The 20,222-nt window shown below is 41.4% G+C and overlaps 1 protein-coding gene across 14 annotated transcripts in view; it reads right to left on the minus strand.

The window, feature by feature from the left end:
- Rbms3 (RNA binding motif single stranded interacting protein 3) overlaps positions 1-20,222 on the minus strand; it is a 1,493,133-nt gene that overhangs the window by 64,258 nt on the left and 1,408,653 nt on the right. The window lies entirely within an intron of this gene.

Below are 20,222 nucleotides of genomic sequence, written 5' to 3' on the forward strand. Positions count from 1 at the left end.
AATTTTTCTTGATATTGAGTAAAACTTTCAGTTTGTTCGTTTGCTTTTTACATTTAAATTTTTTATTTGATATGTAGTGTGTGTGTGTGTGTGCGCGCACACATGCATGCTACAGTATGTGTATAGGGGTCAAAGGACAACACGCAGGAATTGGTTCTCTCTTCTACCATATGGGACCCAGAGAATGAACTCCAGTTGTCTGGCTTCATGGCAGCCACTTCTACTGGCCGAACCGTCGTCTATAATGCCTTACTCCATTTATTTGTGATTTACATAAGCTATTCCTGCTTATCCCAAATATAACCTATGACTGGGGGAATAATGCAACCCACATGGGCTTCTTGACTGCATAAGGATGCATCAAAACCTAATATGAATTATCCAAGAATCACGGTTACTAGTGCCGTATCTTTTTTTTTAATCTTTTGACTTATTTTGAATAGTTGATCTTCTGACATTTTATTTTTGATTTATTCTTTTGTCAAAAGTATGCTGAACTTTTTTTAAGCTAGTAAAATATATATTCATACATAAATTAACATTTTACAGTTTGTGTGTGTGTTTTGTGTATGTGGGGTGCTGGTGGTTGTGCTGGTGGTGGTTGTGCTGTGCTGTGTGTGTGTGTGTGCTCGAGTATGTACATGTGCATTTATGTGTGTGCTTGTTAGTGTGGGTGTGTACATGTGCATGCACACATGGAGGCCAGAGTTCAACATTCAAAGCCTTTCCTTAGTAGCTCTCTTCCTTTATTATTATTACTATTACTATTATTATTATTATTATTATCTGACACAAGATTCTTCTTATATAAATGACAAAATAGTATAAGATTCAATTCATAATTATAAACAGGTATACATATTAGAATTCACAGACACACCACTTTTTCTTCCTGCTCCTTGAGGTTTCCTAATGAAAGCAACTTATTTTTTCCTTAAAAAACAACAAAATCCTTACCGTGAACATTCTGGGAACTAATCCTTTAAGTCTCACAGGGATAAACTCCAGAAGACTCTCAGAATTCAAACAGAGGTTCTGATGCATTTCTCTAACACTAACGAAAACGTGGTACTTTCTCAGCATTTTAACCCTGAGCAGACACAGGAGTTCCTTCTCTTCTCAAGTTGAAAACACAGGCAGCATCCTTAGCATCTGTTCCACTAGACCTTCCAGCCAGGGGCTGACCTGCCCCGATTCTAGATTCTCAATCTAATCAGACTTCCTGGTCACACAAAATAACAGATAGAAAATCTGAAATCCAGACGAAACTCTGTGTGTGTGTGTGTGTGTGTGTGTGTGTGTGTGTGTGTGTGTGTGTGTGTGTGAGAGAGAGAGAGAGAGAGAGAGAGAGAGAGAGAGAGAGAGAGAGAGAGAGATCCTCCTCCATGCCCAGGAGGCTGCCCTTTCTCTGGGGTGTTACATGAGAGTCACACTTGAGGTTTTATTTGGGAAGCAGTCCGAAAAGGAGGTGGGCAAGCCTGTGACAGATCCATCAAAATTCTCACAGGATCAGAACAGAGGGACAGCATGCTTGCACTTGGAATTAATTTAGAGAAGGTTGTCTGATCTCTCAGAGACTTGCTTCAGAGAAAGCTGCGTATAGGGAGTCATTGATGGCAGCTGCTGGTGTACTGTCTCTGCCTATAAACCAGAAATCTGACAATCACACAGAAGGGTGGGAAGGGACTTGTCATAATTTGGAATTGTAAATAGCAAGACCAAGCACAGAATGAAGAGTAAGGGGAAGATTCCCTAAACAAATGAGTTATTGCACATAAATAAATGATGCTGTAAAGATTCTGGGGAGAAAACATAGAAGAATGTATTTTCTTGTATTCAATAAAAATGTCCAATCAACAGAGAATCCCTACAAGTTATCAAGAATATAATTTGTTTCATCTCAAGGGAATGGAAGACACTCACAATTAGTAAGTTAACTGGAAATGACTGACAGGAGCCCCATAGAGAAAACCATTTTGATGGTCTTTTATCAAGGACAGATACCTTCGAGAATCTGAAATATTGGCTATCATAGCAAAGACGGGTGTTTGTCAGCCATGCTGCTTATCAGTGTCAACAGAATCCCTTGTATTGTGCAGTACAATGGGAAAACGCAAAAGAGAAAAGAAGCAGAAAAACTTTACAATTGTTAAGGCAAACCAGCACCCTCAGTGTGCGCTGTCATCTAAACCACGGACTGCAGAATGCTCTGTGACAGCCTCTGCCAACACATTACGGGTGACTTTGTCTCCTCGAAATATATAGAATGTGCTGTCTGACAAGCGTTCACTTGGCAAATGGCAGCGCAAGAGGAGACATATCCTTTTCGTTTCAGCATCTCTGGATGTCTGGATTTGCTCCGTGTTTAAGTTGCAAAGAAAAATCCTGTAGCATGCCTCAAAGCATCTCATAAAGCACACAAGGGCCTCACAGCTGATAGGCCATCTGGTCCATCTGAGCTGCTGTGAGAGGAAGCCCTTCTTCCTGTCATCAGAGGGAGGAGGAGATGGTCGCTGCAGCCCTGAAGTAAGAATGACAGCAGTCATTTGGGTAATGTATGCAGAAGTCACCTGGGGTGAGGCAGAAGAGGAGGACAGAGAAAACTGGGGTGGGGGGTGCAGAATGGGAAGGAATGGACTCACTCTGGAATCTGGTGGGCACTCAGAAATGTCAACACAATGGTACAAGTTGCCTGCAGAGACGGCTCTGGTTTTCTGAAGGACACCCTAAGCAAAGGTGTTAAACACAGGCTGTGCTTACTTAAGGCTCGGATGCTCAGAGCCTTGAGTTTATCCACGTCAGCACTCTTTTCTAATCACATAACATAAACAGTACATGTCATAAAACCACCTTATAATTTCATCTATAAAGGGAAATTCTTTTAAGATTTTTTTCACCTTCAATATTTTTTTCATTTTTAATATTAAGGAAATCAGCCCATATGTTCTTACTTATTTCTAAAACTTTACTAATTTTTATATTGTGGTTACTCTTTAAAGCTCTTTGTAATGAGCCAGTTCCTCCTGGAATTCCTCTCTGCAGTGTCCTCAAGGACCTGCTTTATCTGAGTAGATGTCCCTAAGGGGCAGGGGACTCCTCAGGCTGCCTGTGGCTATGCCAGCTCTGTCTCCATGGCTGCTGCGGCTGCTGCTGTGGTGAGCTTCTATATCTGTAACTGGAAGTCAAAAAAGCACCTAGGCTGTTGACCTCCCGCTAGGATTTGAAATAAATTTGAAATCTTTGAAAGTTCATTCATATCCCAATGAAATCATAGGATTTTTCACAGCCAGCAAAACGTGGGCAGTCTCTTTCCACTGAAAGCACACCCTGAACTTGGGTTGAGCAGGTAACCCATCCCAGGTCCTCTGGGAGAGCAGCAAGTGCTCTTAACTGCTGAGCCATCTCTCCAGTGATGAACAGGAGACAACGAATGCCCTTCATTTATGCTGCTTTTCCACGGTTACAGGGCATGGACCTTTAACTACGAATCATCACATTATTTTACAACAAATTCAAACAGGCCAAACCTGTATCTTGCAGAGGTGAGGTAGGACAATTCCCTAAAGAACTCAAGCCCTTGCTTGACCTGAAAGCTCCCACGTGACCAGCTTAGCATTTTAGAGCCCTTCCTACATCTATGTAAGCCTCCTGTTGGAAAGCACAGGAATTCAAAGCCAAAGGTAAGATGGAAAGCATAAAGTAAGAAAATTCCTTGGCTAAAGAAAAGAAGAGAATGATGACACCACCCCCCAGCCCTTGCCTCCTCCAAGTGTTTTATGCCAAGACACGAATGGTTCACACTATACTGCTTCATATAGTGATTTATGCAACTGTGTTTTTAAATAAGAACCATTTAACATAACTTCTAAAAATACAGCCGAAGGTCAATTTTTATTCTGTCCTCAATCTGATTTTGTCTTTCTGTCACTATAATATTTTTAGAACAAATATCTCCTTGAATTTATATATATCAAACTATTTTTAGCATACATAAAATGAAGCACATAGAGCAACTCAAAAGTGAAGACAGTTCACATCAATGACGGCAATAGTGAATGAATAACAGCAATAACGAATGAACGACTGACAGCAATAGTGAATGAATGAATGACAGCAATAGTGAATGACTGACAACAATGATGAATGAATGTCAGCAATAGTGAATGAACGATGTGAACAAGAAGGGTGTGATAGAATCTCATCTACCCCGGGGGGGGGGTGGGGGGGAAAAACAATCCAAAGGTATTGATTGTTAATATCGACATGAAATCCTGACATTTAATCTCTCTCATTTGCTGATGTTAGTCTGTTTTTTTTTTTGGTTTTTTTTTTTTTTTTTTTTTTGAGGAGGAAGCCAGGAGAGAGGAGAGGGTGGAATTTGTGGTGGTTTGAATAAGAATGCTCCCTGCCCCCACTACCACAGGCTCAGATATTTGAATACTTAGTCCCCAGTTGATGGTTCTGTTTGGGGAAGGCTTAGGAGGTGTGGCATGGCTGGAGGAAATACATCAGTGGGCATGGACTTTGAGAATAAAAAGCCTTGCCTACTTCCAGTCAGCTCTCTGTTTCCTGCTTTTGTTTGAGGCTGTGAGTTCTCAGCTTCATTTTCCTGTGGCCATGCCCGCCACCCGCCGCCATGCTTCCTCACTACTACAGACTCCAAGCCCTCAGGAACTGTGCACCCAAATCAACTTTTTCTCCCAGAAGTTGCTTTTTGTGATGGTGTTTTCTTACAGCACAGAAAACAAATCCAGGGTTTTAAAGGACTGTTTTGGGGAGAGAATAAAAACCATCAAGAACCATGTCCTATCATTAACCTTCAGCTACTTTGAAAAATTTATAACCAAACTGGAGGGAGAGCATGATTTTCCAAAGTCCAGTTTGAAATCCAAAAGGCCATGGCAGGGATGGTAGCCTTCTACTGTGCAAATGTTTCACATAATTTCTGAAAACAAAACAAAACAAAAACAATAGCAAGCACACAGCAGCTGGAAGTGCCAGAGGTAAACAACCATGACAAGCTGGAAGCTACACAGCCCCAGGAACTCGCTCGCTCGCTGGCAGAGACTCCTTCTCCACTTACTGTTCTTAAATCCTTTCTTTCAGGAGAACACCTTCAAAGGGAGCAACACTATAACACACACCTGCAGTCTGTACAGACAGGAATTGCAAGCAGTAAGTATCAAAAGTGTAAACAATTTCCCATGTCTCTAGCACTAATTTTCATTTAAATTAAAGAATGGTTAACATTGACCAGAGTTCCCCAGGAGATGGCTCAATTTAAAAATGCTCACACTAGTCTTCTTTCTGTTGGTGCTAGGCATCCAGACTCAGGTCTTCAGGCTTGCACATCAAACACTTCACCCACTAAACCACAGCCCCTGCCTCATGTGATCTTTACACCTCATGTGCTTCTACTCTGTCCCCAGAGTGCTTCTCAAAGCATAGTGTACATCATTTATGCATTATAATTATTTACTGGAAGAATCATGGGTACACAAAACTTCAAATCAAAAAATATTTGGGAGGTTGAGAGAAGACTCAGTGGTTAAGAGCACTTGCTGCTCTTGAAGAGGACCTGAGTTTGGTTCCCAGTACCTAGGAAGGGCAGTTCACAACCCCAGGTAACTACAGCTCCAGATAATCTAATGCCCTCTTCTGGCGTCACAGGCACCGGCAAACACATATCACATGCAGCACAGATAATCAGACATGTGTTTTTTTAAAAAAATTTGTAAGTACTTTGATGTGTATGTGTGTGTTCATGTGTGTGGATGCATGAGTGAGTATGAGTATGTATGTATATGGCATGAGTGTCAAGGTCAGAGAACAATCTAAGGTGCCAGTCCTTGTGTGTCTCCCAACTTTGAAATGGAGTATCTCATTGACTTGGAACTTCACCAAGTAGGTCTGCCTCAGCCTCCCATCTTTCCATCACTGGTACAGTCTATAATGAACTATTTGCCCCACAACAATCAATTATCCATCCCCAAGCATCATTTGTTCTAAGGTCTAGAAATCCTGGCATATTTATGCATGTAAGTATGTGTGTGTGTGAACATATAATAAGTACATTCATATATATAAGCTCCAATTATACAATACAGAAATCACTTCAAGATACAGCAATTAGTAAAGGGTACAAAGTTGACATCCACTGCCTGATCCCTACAAATAAACAGCTAACTTTATTATTTTTTATGATGTAGCTTCTAATTCACTTGCCAAATGCTATACTTAATTAAGAAAGAGTCAAGACTATTTGTAACTTTTAATGACTACGTGTTCACTCTTGAGTTCAAATTTATTATGTATATTATTTTGAAAATGTGGTAGACTAGAGTTCAGTCTCTCTTTCCTGACCTTGGACAAAATTAGATTTAACCAGGATGGTATTCAATGCAATCCTAAGCAAAATCCTCAAGACATCCTTTAACAAAATAGAAAAAAAAAAAAACCTAAAATTCATATGGAAGCACAAAAGACCCCAAATATCCAAAGCAGTACTAAGTAAAAAGAACAATTCTGGAAGAATTAACTCCCCAGATCTCATGATATATTTCAAAGCCACAGTGATAAAAAAAGCATGTAAAAACAAAAACAAATGTGTATATTAATAAGGAAATGGATGAAATTGCATATTCTCAGGTTTGGCACATAGTCTACCAAAGAGAGTCTATTAGTTATAAACATATTAAGGGGTTTTCTACTCATAAATCAAATACTCAAGTTGTTTTTTAACTGAAAGTACAGATTTTTAATATAATAGTAAAATACACTAAAACTAAATTACTTTTACCCATGGATAACCCCTTATAAGAATCCTTATTGTACTCCATGCCTATTCAAGTAGGTTTCATTTATTAGTTAAGTACTTATTAATACAATCCAATCAGTTTGAGTGAGACTTTGAAGTAACCATGCCATGCTGAAGTATTTCTCAAAAGCAAGTAACACATACAGTTAGGCATCTCAACAGTGCCTTTTTCTTTTATGATCTCCTAGACTTTTGTGTCTAAAAGACATGTACTAAGAAAACATGATCAGCAGTAGCTGCTGGTATTTTAACCAGATCTAGAATAATAGCTCAGTGTTCAATAGCATTTGCTGTTCTGGCAAAAGACCTGGATGTGGTTCCCAACACCTACATGGTGGCTCACAACTGTCCACTACTCCAGTTCTAGGGGATATAATGATTTCTTCTGGCTTCTGTGGGCACCACTGTACACATGTCACACAGGCAGACAGACTGACAGGACACCTGGACAAATAGCTGGGCGGCGGTGGCACACACCTTTAATCCCAGCACTCGGGAGGCAGAACCAGGTGGATCTCTGTGAGTTCAAGGCCAGCCTGGACTACAGAGTGAGATCCAGGACAGGCACCAAAACTACACAGAGAAACCCTGTCTCGAAAAAACTAAATAAACAAAAAGCAAACAAACAAACAAAACAAAAACCCAAAATCACCCGTACACATAAAATGAATATAAAATTATTAAAATAATACTAGTAGAACAAAGTAGTTTTCAAATATATTGTTTTTGATGGAAAACTGAAAAATTAGGACTTTGGGATCCAATATTAAGTGGTTTCATTGACTAAATATGCAATAGAAATCTTAGTACTTGTATCATTAAGCTCATATATCTGCTTGTAAGAACTGATCCTATTAAATATTTTTTAAACAATTTCATTATGAAGGTGGATTACTCATTTCCTTTTATTTGTATTAATGTGTGTCTTTTGTATATATGCTACTTGTGTGTGGTGCCCATAGAGGCCAGTAGAGGGCATCTGATCCCCTGGAGCTGGAATTACAGGCAGTTGTGAACAACCTAACTCCTGTTCTGGGATCTGAACTTGGGTCCTCCTGAAGAGCAGTAAGCACTCTTAACTAGTTCACTGGCATCGTTTACAACACTCGAAATATGGTATAGTGTCTGTTCCTGCAACAGCTGCTTGATTAGGGGTGTTGAAGGACAAAGTGAGTGGGAAGTACATGCTCATACCCAGGGCTCTTGTGATTTTAATGGATAGGGACTCCAGGCTCAAACTGAGCAGGAGGCTTCAACTGAAATAAAAAGCATTCTTGTGATCAATGAGTTAATCAACCTGAAGGATGCAACCATTCACCATGCCCAAAATGCATCACCACAAATGCAGTATAAATATTTAGTGTGTATACATGTGCATGTGTGTGTGTACACTTGTGTGTACAGGTGCACGTGCCTGTGTGTATACGAATGTGGAAGTGGGAGGTCAGCCTTGGGTTTGATTATTCAGCTGCTGCCCACCTTGCTTTTTGGAGACAGGGTCTCTCACTGGCTTGTAGCTTGCAGAAGAGGGTGGGCTGACTCACCAGAGGGACCCAGGAGTCCCCCATCTCTGCCTTTCCAGCACCATGCCCTGCTTTTTTTTATGTGGGTTTGGAGATTAAACTCAAGTGCTCAGGCTTGCATGGCAGCAAGCTCTTTACAGACACAGCCATGCCTCAGCCCCACATGCTTCTGTTTGCTTATCAGGGCTTTTTGGTGCTGTGACCAGGCTTAATAATCACACACCAGCCTGAAATTCTTGCTGAACTTTGCCGTCAATGAGAGAAGAAATGCTCTGTGCTCCATTTGCCAGCAAGCAATCACTCTGCAGACCTCCACGCAGATTTCCAACATGCTGGAAGTTTCCAATGCTTATCAGATGCAATATTCTGGACCCATCTTCTTAGAAACGATGAAGCAAAAATGACTCCCAGTGGATGTGTGAATATTTATGGGCTGCATTTTTGGTCTAGTAAAATGTTTATCAGACTTTAACCAGCACTCAAGGCTGTGAGATGTCTCATAACTCCCCTCATTAACAGCTTCCCTTGCTGACAAACTGGCCAAAAGGCCTGACTCCATAGCAATTTCAACACGGTGATGGATGCAGTTGCTGAATGAGCCTGGGAATTTCATGCTCAGCTTACAGGGGTGATCCACGGGAAAGCTCCCCACCATCTGATAGCCATTGTTTATGATACAAGGAGCTTAAATATGTCACAGGTCACCTCTATGCTGGCTATTACTAGGAAAGTAGCCATTTATTGGCTTGCAATTTGTTACAAAACATACTTTATTTTGTGGATTCTCAGAGGACATTTCTGGACTGTATCCAGTCTCCTTTGAGGAAGTTTTAGGATCTGCCAGGTTCGTGGTAGAAGTTGAATGAGACCTAAGGACATGGGTGAGAAGTCACGATCAGATTAAACAACTGATTTACTCTTCACTGAAAGTACCCTTTACATTAGTGATGATGGGGTCTACCTGTCTCAAACTGAGTGTATGCCTAGTTGATAAAGGAGCTTCTTGTAATATGAATCTTAAAAGGTCTTATTAATAAAAACAAATCCAGAGCCGAGTATTGGGGTGAATTCTGAAAGATCAGAGAAGCAGAACAAGCCACATCCAACCACACCTTGCCAACTTCTCAGTTGATCTTATTTCCTCAAACTGGAAGCCTCTGAGTCCTCATCTAAATGGATCTCAGCTGAACTGCTGCTAAAAGCTTAAAAGCCTAAGAAGGCTCTAGTTCCTGGTCCTCACGCCTTATACACCTTTCTGCTTCCTGCCATCACTTCCTGGGATTAAAGGTGTATGTCACCATGCCTGGCAGTTTCCAGTGTGGCCTTGAACTCACAGAGATCTGGATGGATCTCTGCCTCCCAAGTGATAGGATTAAAGGTATGTGTGCCACCATTTTCTGGCCTCTATGTCTGTCTAGTGGCTGTTCTGTTCTCTGACCCCAGATAAAGTTTCTTAGGGTGCACAATATATTGGGGGACACAATATCACCGCAGCTTCTACTCAAAGAGAAAATGTCATAGCAGAGTGGGCATATCTGAAGATAAAATCCTAGACTTTAAAAATCCTACTGACTGAGATGCCAGCTCATGTATAAGCAGAGACCAGTGGACGAGACAAAAGTTGCCCTTCTTTGGCTCTCTCCAAGTTTTCCTTTCTTGTAGTTGTGACAGAAACTCATTTGTGTGGTCTCTTTTTCCTTTTAGTGCCATTTTTCTCTTGAACGGTACAGAAAACTAACTTTTCTTTTTTTAAAAAAAGTATTATTTTTTTAAAATTTTTATTTTATGTCTATGTGTGTTTTACCCAAGTGTATGTCTGTGCACCAAGTGTGCAGTGCCCACAGAGATCAGAAGAAGGCAGGATTCCCTGCTGGTTACAGATAGTTGTAAAGCACCATGTGAGTTCTGAGAATTGAACCCAGGTCCTCTGTAAGAGCAGTCGGAGCTCTGAAACCACTGAGCCATCTCTTCACACCCCTGTTTTATTGTTTGCTTTTAATCCTTAATTTGTGCGTGCATGTAGGGGGGTGGGGGCTCACACAAGCCACGGAGGTCACGGGGTAACCAGAGGACAACGCAGTGGTGTGTGTTTTCTCCTCTTACCTTTACATGGGCTTCAGGGATGAGACTCTGGGCCTCAGGCTCACACAGCAGTGGCTTTCCTTGCTGAGCTGTCTCTCCAGCCCTTAACTTTCCTTTATTTAACAGAATGTTCTCACATGCTGGGGCTCCTTCTTCCTTACAGTGTGATCCAGATTATGACTTAGTGCAGAACCTCCTGAGGTCAAGTCCAGCCTCGGGGGTCCAGTTCTGTTCTTCCAGAAGGATCCAGTGTCTGGGCCCCACAGGAAATTCTGTCAAGTGTTGTCTCCTCCCTGCCATGCTTCAGAGTGAATTTTCTTTTTATGTATGTATGTACATGTGTGTGCATGTGTGGGGAACATTTGTGTGAAGTATGTGTGGCGTCTAGAGAAAACCTTTGGCATTGCTCCTCTGGCACTATCCACCTTGTTTTGGGAGGCAGCAGCTCTCACTGACCTCTGCCTTCCAAGTAGGCAAGACTGGCTGGAAGGTGAGCCCCAGGGATCTGCTTGTTTCCTCCTCCTCGGGACTTGAATCACAAGTGCCAGCCACTTTGTGGGTCCTGGGATTAGAACTCAGGTCCTTACCAACTGAGACATCCCTTCAGATCCAGAATTAATTTTCTACTGCATTGTTTCTGAAATGATTCATGGTTCTTCATTTGATTCTTAGCCATCTTATTAGCTCTCTTTTCAGTTTTTAACTTGAGGACCAGATAACTTGATTATCTTGGTGACATTAATGTGTTCCTTTTTATAACCACAGTCAGTTAGAGAAAACAAACTTTTTATTGTTGATGTGTTTGTTTGTTGGCAACAGGTCTCTCATCAGCACGAGCCCAGTTACTTCCAGTGATCTACTCTGCCTTGGTGTGTCTGTATCCACTCGTGTCCTCTGTTAAAAGGTCCCTAAGTCAGTACTGTCTTCCAAATGTAAAATAGGGCCAACCAAAGGAAGTCCAAGCAAACAGACCCAAAGGACCCTCAACACTTCCCTTCCACATTTTCTGAACTCTTTTACTATTGGACATAGACCCATAAGGCACGATCCTTAGAACCACCTTCGGAGTATTCCTCATAGAAATCATTTCAGAATAAAAGCAGAATGGGGAATGTGGTGTCCATGTACCTGGGTAGGACAGGACAAAAGTTGTCCAGCACCATACAACCATATGTGTCCAATAGTGACAGGATACTCCTGTGATCATCTGGAAATGTGTGGGCCACTAATCTTCAGCATGAACTGGTCATCAAATTAATCCACTGCAAAGAATTTTCCTTTGTAGAAAATTAGGTTGGATTCAAAAGTTTCAGAAACAAGTATATGATAATTTTGTGGCTTAGAATTTATTTTCACAGGTACATGGAAGGATAAACTAAAACCACACCATTTTCTCAGAAATGGTCCACTAAGAAGTTGCATTAATTCCTAATATGCCAGATACCACCAATGGGAACTCAAGTTTGAGGGCTTATCATCATGTGGCCTGTGATTGATGGTTTTCTATTAATTTACCAAAAGCCTATAAAGCAGGGCTAGAGAGATGGCTCAACAGTTAAGAGCGTATGCTGCCCCTGCAGAGGACTTGGGTTCAGTTCCCAGCACCTGTATCAGGCAGCTCACAACCACACGTAACTCCAGCTCCAGGGGGCCAGACGTGTCCTTCCGACTTCCACCAGTACACACACATAAACACAGAGACAGACATACATATAAATGCAAAAAATTTCTTTTTAAACCTCTATGAAAATGTCACAATGCTACCAGTACATTAACAAGGACTGACTGCAAATGTGCTTCTGACCTCTCAGCCAGGAGCCAACATTACACTGATATAGTAAACCACAACACGAGAAAAATATTCAGAATGGTTTATTCCCATCAGTTTTTCTCTCCCACCAACTTCTCTAAGCACCCCCTCCATTTTCCCACAGATTGTACATGTGGCAGGAGAGGAAGCAGCAGATGACTTAAAGCAGAATTGGGCATTTGACTAGGGTCGCAGGTTCCAACATATATGTTTGCTTTCTTCCACACACATTAACAGCAAGCTTGAAGCCATCTGCTTGCCAACATCTACATCTTTCATTTCCATCGTCAAGGCTAACACCCCCCTCACCCCCCCACCCCCGGTCACTAGAGGGGAAGCTTCAAAGACAGCTGTTTCAGCCTATTCCTATTGTGGCAGCTGTTTCTTGTCATCAGCCTCCAGGCTAGCTCATCTTTCAAGGACCGCCCACTCTGAGCAGCCAGCTGTGGCAACAGCTTCACTGTCATCTGCATCCAGTTCACTCTCATTCCATTCTTTTGACCTCACCAAGGACCACATCCAAAGGCAAGAAAAACAAACAGCCCTGATAACTTCCTTCAGAAGGTTTCCAGGGCAGGCAACAGCTCCCCCTTCCCGACTCCTCCCCGGTTTCCAGTCTTTCTGGGAGAGCTCTTTACCAAGGAGCCAGTTTGACTGAAGATGCTGATATCTCACCCACTTGGCTGATCCAGGTAATCCCCAGATTAAGGAATCATGAAGTAATAGCATCTGTGGGCTGGGTTCAGCTGGAAACATCTGGCTGACTTGGTACCACTTCAATTAGCAGAAGTACACATCAGTCAATCATTTCTTTATTCCCACAAGGAAATATTCACACACCAAGTTGTCTAACCCTATGAAATGCATGATTCTGAGATTGACAGATAATCAACTTGGATTGCTCTGTGGGAAAATCATGGCTTGACTTTTGCCTATTACAACAGTTAATCTACTTTCTAAGCTCTCTTGGATTTCTTGAGACAAAGCTAAATTTTCGGTAGGAAGAATCATGTTCTGACTCTGGGGAGGCTGCTCCAAGTGCAATCTCTGGGCCTATCTGTTTGCCAAGGTGGAGCCCTGAGAATTTCTTAATAGATACTTTGGTTAATCTATTTAGGATCCAGAATTGATTATCTAATTTAATTTACTAATACTAATTGAATGCAGGTATATATTACTTTGAAAGAACTGAGTGCCAACTTAGAGTTTAGTGACATTGATGGGAAACAAACTGAACAAGCTTCAAACATAATGCATACACGAGGCTGGTGAGGGGTTCGGTGGCTGAGGGTGCTTGTCACCAAGACTGAAGACCTGAGTTTGATTCCTGGAATCCACATGGTAAAGAAGAGAGGGAGAGTTGTTCTCTGTCTTCCACATATGTGTCTTGGCAGGTGTGCATGCACACACACATACACAACACACAAAAGTGATTTGAAATGATACGTAATCACACAAAATAATCAAGGAAACTAAAATCACTTTCCAAAGAGATCTCATTGATAATACTGTTTATTTGTATCTTCTTTTAGCCTAACTGTTGACTGGATGACGCTGCACTCAATTCCTGAATTCATAAGTCAGCCCCCCCCCCCCCCGATGTGTGTCTCCTCCTGTATGTTATTGGAGTATTTAGATAGAACAAGCAGGGGGCATTGGCAACAACCCGAGATCCCCAAGTGCCAGGCTGAAGAGCAGAATGTAAGACGGCAATTGCTCTAAAAACTGAAGGCTAATTGCAGACACACCAGATTGTGCCCCCACATGACTGGCTAGTTAGCTTAATTATCAAGATCAAAATGCTCTGCTGGCTGGAGCCCTGGTATCCTGAGGGATGGATAGTTCATCACTAAAGGAGAATGGCAATAATGACTTCGGTGTGAATTTCAGCTGTCAATCACAGCACTATTATGGAGAAGGCTGCCATTCTCCAGAACTCTAATCAAAGCCTGCTGTCAAAACCTGTTAATGGACTGGCAAAATATTCCCATGATATTCCTCCTGATGAGTTTGACTTGGTCCCAAACAACCCTTCCATAGATAGTTTTTTTTAAATATATAAATATATTTCCCTGACAATGAGAGAAAAAATAGGTAACCCACGCATATGCATTAAAGTAGCTAACATTTCTTTTCTGACTACAGTGACTATTTAGGTTGATTAAAATGTCGAAAGTTGGAGCTGGAGGGATGGCTCAGTGGTTATGAGTACTTTCTGCTCCTGCAGAGGACCTGGGTTCAGTTCCTACAATCCACGTGGAGGCTCACAACCCTGTTTAACTTCAGTTCCAGGCAATGTGATGCCCCTTTCTGGCCTCCAGGGGCACTGTATGCATGTGGTGCACATGTACATCATGCAGGCAGGCATGCACACACATAAACAAAAAATTTAAAACTTTTAAATGATATTATGTTTTTTAAGCCAAAAGTTTAATTTCAAATATATAGTTTCTCCTAAGATTTGACTGTATAAATATTTACACCTAATAGTCTTGATATGAAACCTTCCTTCAAAAAATATTTTTATTCAGCATTCATTCTGCAAGTATACAAAATTGAAAAACAAAAGCAATAGACTTTACCGACAAGCTGATGACGACTTCTGTTCCCTTCCCATCCATTCGTTGGGAACCTTAATGAATCAGAAATCGCTTGTCAAAATTAAAAGTAAAATGCAAATGTCAAAAATGTCTCCAAATAAGAAATGACGGCTGCATCCCTCCCTGCTGGTATGGCTAGAGGATGGATTCAGGCAAGAAAATGATCTTTGTAGAATGCAGTTTCTGGAGGAAGGGGGCATGGTACAGGTGTCTCAGAAAGGATGGGAAATTGTTTGTCATTTGCCTGGAGTTTTCTTAAACAGCCACATGTCATGTGCTGCCTCTTCTCATGTTCTCTTGTCACATCTGAATTTGGTAACTTACACACACTCTAAGATGTCTGATGAACAAGGCTCTCGGCTTCTCAGTTTATGGATGGAGAAGGAGGTTTGTTTGCCCATTCCAGCACTGCACGCTCTCAGCCAAGTGGAAGTATTTACTGTGTTTCATTTGTCTTTCTGGATTTTATTTATTTACTATTATTATTATTATTATTATTATTATTATTATTATTATTATTACTACTATTATTATAATCACCACTATGGGTATGTGTGTGTGAACACACACACACACACACACACACACATGTTCTCTCTCCAATACAGGTTCCAAAGTTCCAACCCAGGTCAACGGGCTTGTGTGACAAGTACTTTTACCCACTGAACCATCTGGCCAGGGACTGATTTTAATTCTATGCAGCTAATATTCAGCAGGTCAGTGAACAGCTTGCTTTTTACTGTTGGCATCCAAGACTACTCTCCTGAATGGCGTTTCAGAGGAGATAGGGTGCTGATACTCTCAAGTTGTTTTAACCAATAAAAATATTTCATAAGGAGCTGGAGAGATGGCTCTGTGGTAAAGAACACTTACTCTTGTAGAGGACTAGGGTTTGATTCCTAGCACCACATGGTGGCTCACAACCATCAGCAACTCCAGTTCCAGGGGACCCTACATCCTCTTCTGACCTCCAAATGCATCAGGCCCACACATGGTGCACAGACACCCACACAGGCAAAACACTGTAACACATAAATTGTTTTTAAATCTAAAAAAAAATCCATAAAAATCTGAAAGCAGGGGAGAAGCAGACAGATCAGTAGATGATCAACATGATGGTCACATTTCTGAGTAAAGTAGCAATCCATAGAGCTCATGTATTTATTTACTTACTATTTATTTGGATAGGATCTCATGTAGTTAAGGCTGATCTCAAACTTGCAATGTAGCTGAGGCTGACCTTAAACTATTGATATTCCTGCCTAGGACTTCTAGTACTGGGATTGCAGGTGTGAGTTACTATGCCTGGTTCATGGAGCTTAGTGAAACGTGTAGCTGGTACAGGCTGTGACTGCCGTGGCTGGGGGCCCTTCTCATAGAAGGGTAGAGGCCAGAGAACTTAGAATTCCTAGCCCCAGATGCAGGCTCAGGAGGATTCTCTGGGCCCTATACTGGGGACATGCCAAGTGCGCCAATAAACATGTCCAAGACAAAGAAGTCATCAGAAGGGGAACCACAATGAGAATGTAGAGGAGTAGCTGCCAAACTGTATCTGGGATTAGCAACAGCCATACTAGCTCCCTTCTGTTGTGATAACAGGCTCTGAACACCAGCAGCTTAGGGAACAAGGGTTTCTTCCGCTTTCTGCTTCCCCTTCCTAGTCCACTGACGGTCAGGGCAGGAACTCAAGGCAGGAACCTGACAGCGTAAACCATGGAGGGACACTGTGTGCAGCTTCACCTGGAAGCTCATGCTTAGCACTTTTTACATAGCCCAGAACAATCTTCTCAGGGAATGGTGCTGCCCACAGTGAGCTGGATGGACCCTTCTATTTAAATTACCAAACAAGCAAGAAAATCTCCTTCGAGGCCAGCTGATCTGGCCTGACCTCAATTCCTCAGTTGAGATTCCCTACTCAGATGACTCTAGGCTGTGTCTAGTTGACAGTTAAAGCTAACTAGGACACCACCCACTACACACTCAACAAGGGCTCCTCAGACCCATGCAGGACTTAGCCATGGGAATCGGCGAGCACTACAATCTTACAACCTCTATGCTTCCCTCCATTTTTGCCTCTTTTCCTTTCTCCTTTCACAATAAGCCCCGATTGCCGCTGCCCTTATCTACCTTATCTTGGATTTCTCCAAAAAGATGCTGCATCCTTTGAATCCATAGGTTGCTCAGACATGGCTGATCTTATTTCCCACAGGAAGAAGCCAGGGCCCATTTTTCATCTTTTATTTTGTGAACTAAAAGCAGGCCAATGAAACTACTGGGTTTCTTTGCATAGTATCAAATTTTCTATGCCTGGATAATTTAGTTGTCTCTTCATTAATGGTGGATTATGAGCAAAAGCTCTTAAGAACTCTGGCTAACTAACTAGGAAGAACCTTCTTAAATGTTTAGCCTTTATTAATAATTCCTTCTTAAATATAAACCTGTAGGAAAGGCCCTCATAACTTTTTACTTTGGCTTTAAAATAAATATCTAATGTAAAGAAAATTATAAACTATTATTACTATTTGATATGGGTTCAGAGAAGAACTAGTTAGCCCCTTTGACTTAGTACATAGGGTTTTTTGGGGAAAAAATAAGAATTCTTCATTAAAAATGAATTAAATAAAATTATTATAGAGTGCTAAAAGCTGCCAGACATGGTGGTATACACTTTTAATCCTGACACTTTGGAGGAGCTATGAATATGAAACTAGCTTAGTGTACATAGGGAGTTCCAGGTCAGCAAGGGCTACATAGTGAGATCCTGTCTCAAAATAAATCAATTACATGTTATAGAAATCAAAACAAAACACAACCACCCTGCATGTGGAAAGGTGAGAAGGTTTGAGCACATGGTTACAGAGATGTCTGTCTTAAACATAAGCTCCGAACATACGGTATCAGGTTTTTTGTATTTTGTCATGTAACCTTCTTACAATCATTCATTGTGCATTTTACCTAAACACAGCCATGTCTTCCAGCATTACATAATTCTGAAGCAAAGAGAATTAAATCAGGATACTATTTGGATGGATGTGTCCTTCCAAGTCAACGCTATTAACTAGATCATACCTTCCACTTCAAGTATACTGATGGCATGCCAAAAGATTAAAATACCTTACTTATTATGCTAATGGAATTTGCATTAGTGGGCTTAGATAATATACTAATATTTTATATCCCACAACAAAAGGACTAAATCACAATATTTTTTATTAATCTCTCAACTTGATTTTCTGAGGGTTAAATTATGTAACCTGAAACATAGAAACTTAATGAAGAGCCCAGCCAGACACAATGAAATAAAATTGGTGTTAACTGGATTGAAACACAGGTGTCCTGGCTCTGCCACCAACTTGTGTGATATGAGGAAAGCCAATTACCCTCCCCGAAGAGCTCGCTTCCTCACGGCAGGAACACTGCTGCAGAGCTCCGTTTTCCCTTCTGTCGTGGAACAAACAGTATATCAAGAGCCTCAAAGGAGATGAGATGAACTCTGCAGACTGCAAAGACAGCCATATTCCAGAAAAGACAGGAGTTCAAATCCCAACCCCGGTGCACCTGCTTGTGGAAGCCTGGCATTTTCTAGGTGAACAAACTGTATTCCATAGTAATAGGAAACAGTGGCACACACTCAAGCCATCCCAGCCGCTAGCTAACTGAGGAGATGAGCAAAGTCTTCAGAAGGTATTTTGAAAGAAGCATGGAGTCCCTTAGCTTAGGTGGGGTAAAGGTCACTTGCTGTCTCCTCTGGTTCTTTTCTTCCATGATGTGTGGTGATGGTGGTCAACTTGACTGGATTTAGGGTCACCTTAGAAACAGATCTCTGAGCATGTCTAAGAGGGGTTTCTAGACGGGGTTAATTGAGGTAGGCAGACCCATCCCAAATATGGATGATACAATTCATGGGCTGGATTCTCAGACTGAATAAGAAGGAAAAAGCAAGCTGAGCCTCTGAATTCTTCTCTATCTCCATTTCCTGATTGTGGACACAATGTGACTGATTGCCTCATACTCCACCATCTTGACTTTTCGCCATTTTGGACTGTTCTTTCAAACTGTGAGCCAAGATAAACTCTTCCTTTATTAATTTGCTTTTGTCAGGGTATTTTATCACATCCATAAGAAAAGAAAATAGGAGCCGGGCGGTGGTGGTGCACGCCTTTAATCCCAGCACTCAGGAGGCAGAGGCAGGCGGATCTCTGTGAGTTCGAGGCCAGCCTGGTCTCCAAAGCGAATTCCAGGAAAGGCGCAAAGCTACACAGAGAAACCCTGTCTCGAAAAACCAAAAAAAAAAAAAGAAAAGAAAAGAAAATAGTATCTCTACAAATTAACGCGCGCGCACACACACACACACACACACACACACACACACACACACCTTTCTCAGTCAGGGCTCATTGATAAATCTCAGCGTTCTACTAATCTTTCCCCAAATAGAATTCATGTCAAGTTTAATTTCACATTCTTTAATGTATACTAAATCAACCACTTCCTTCCTTAATGCACCAAAGGTTTAGTAAGGGGAGGAACTACTTTTGCCTTATCCTCCTTTTCACCCTTACTGTGGAAGAGCACTACTGCCTGGTAGCTCCCAGGTTTTCTGTTTAATTAAGAAGACCACAAGAAAGGAAGAATCTGCAATCTCTTGAGACATCCAAGTCTCCTGAGGGAAGAAGAGCACCAAGAAGGGTAAAAGATGCTGAAGCTTGTGCTGAGGTCTCCAAGACAAGGCATGTCTGAATGATTCTACTTCCACCCAAGCCAAACTTTGAATGTTTGAAACCAGTGGCTAGTGCACTGCTTTATTACTTTTCTCCATGCTGGGGTTTAAGTTTTGTTACAGCAAGAACTTTGATTTTCTTTAGTTATTTATCTTTAAATTTCTAGAATAATGCCTGCCCCATCAAAGACATTCAGAATGTGCTTGCTGAGTGAATGTTGGAATGAGTGAATGAAACTCCAGTTTTCCAATAAGTTCACTGACTTTTTTGTTTGTTTATTTGTTTTCTGAGACAGGTTTCTCCATGTAGCTCTGGCTGGCCTGCTTTGTAGACCAGGTGATGGTGCATACCTTTAATCCCAGCATTTGGGAGGCAGAGGCAGGCAGATCTCTGCAAGTTGAAGGTCAGCTTGGTCCACAGAGCTAGTTCCAGGACAGCCAATAAACAAAGACACAAAGAAACTCTGTCTTGAAAAAAAACAAAAAACAAACAAAAAATAAATAAAAAAGTTCACTGACTTTTAACAATCAAAAGAATTTGTTAAATTAAGGAAAAGCTAGAAGAGCTATTTTTTATGGCTTTCATCTTAACAAAATTCAGGGAACAGAATGTTACCTCCATTTTTTTATTGGTGGGGAAAGCATTGTTGAGACAGGGTCTCATGTAGCT

This window comes from Peromyscus californicus, unplaced genomic scaffold, assembly GCF_007827085.1.
Source record: "Peromyscus californicus insignis strain IS unplaced genomic scaffold, ASM782708v3 Scaffold_11__1_contigs__length_118956290, whole genome shotgun sequence".
NCBI lineage: Eukaryota > Metazoa > Chordata > Mammalia > Rodentia > Cricetidae > Peromyscus > Peromyscus californicus.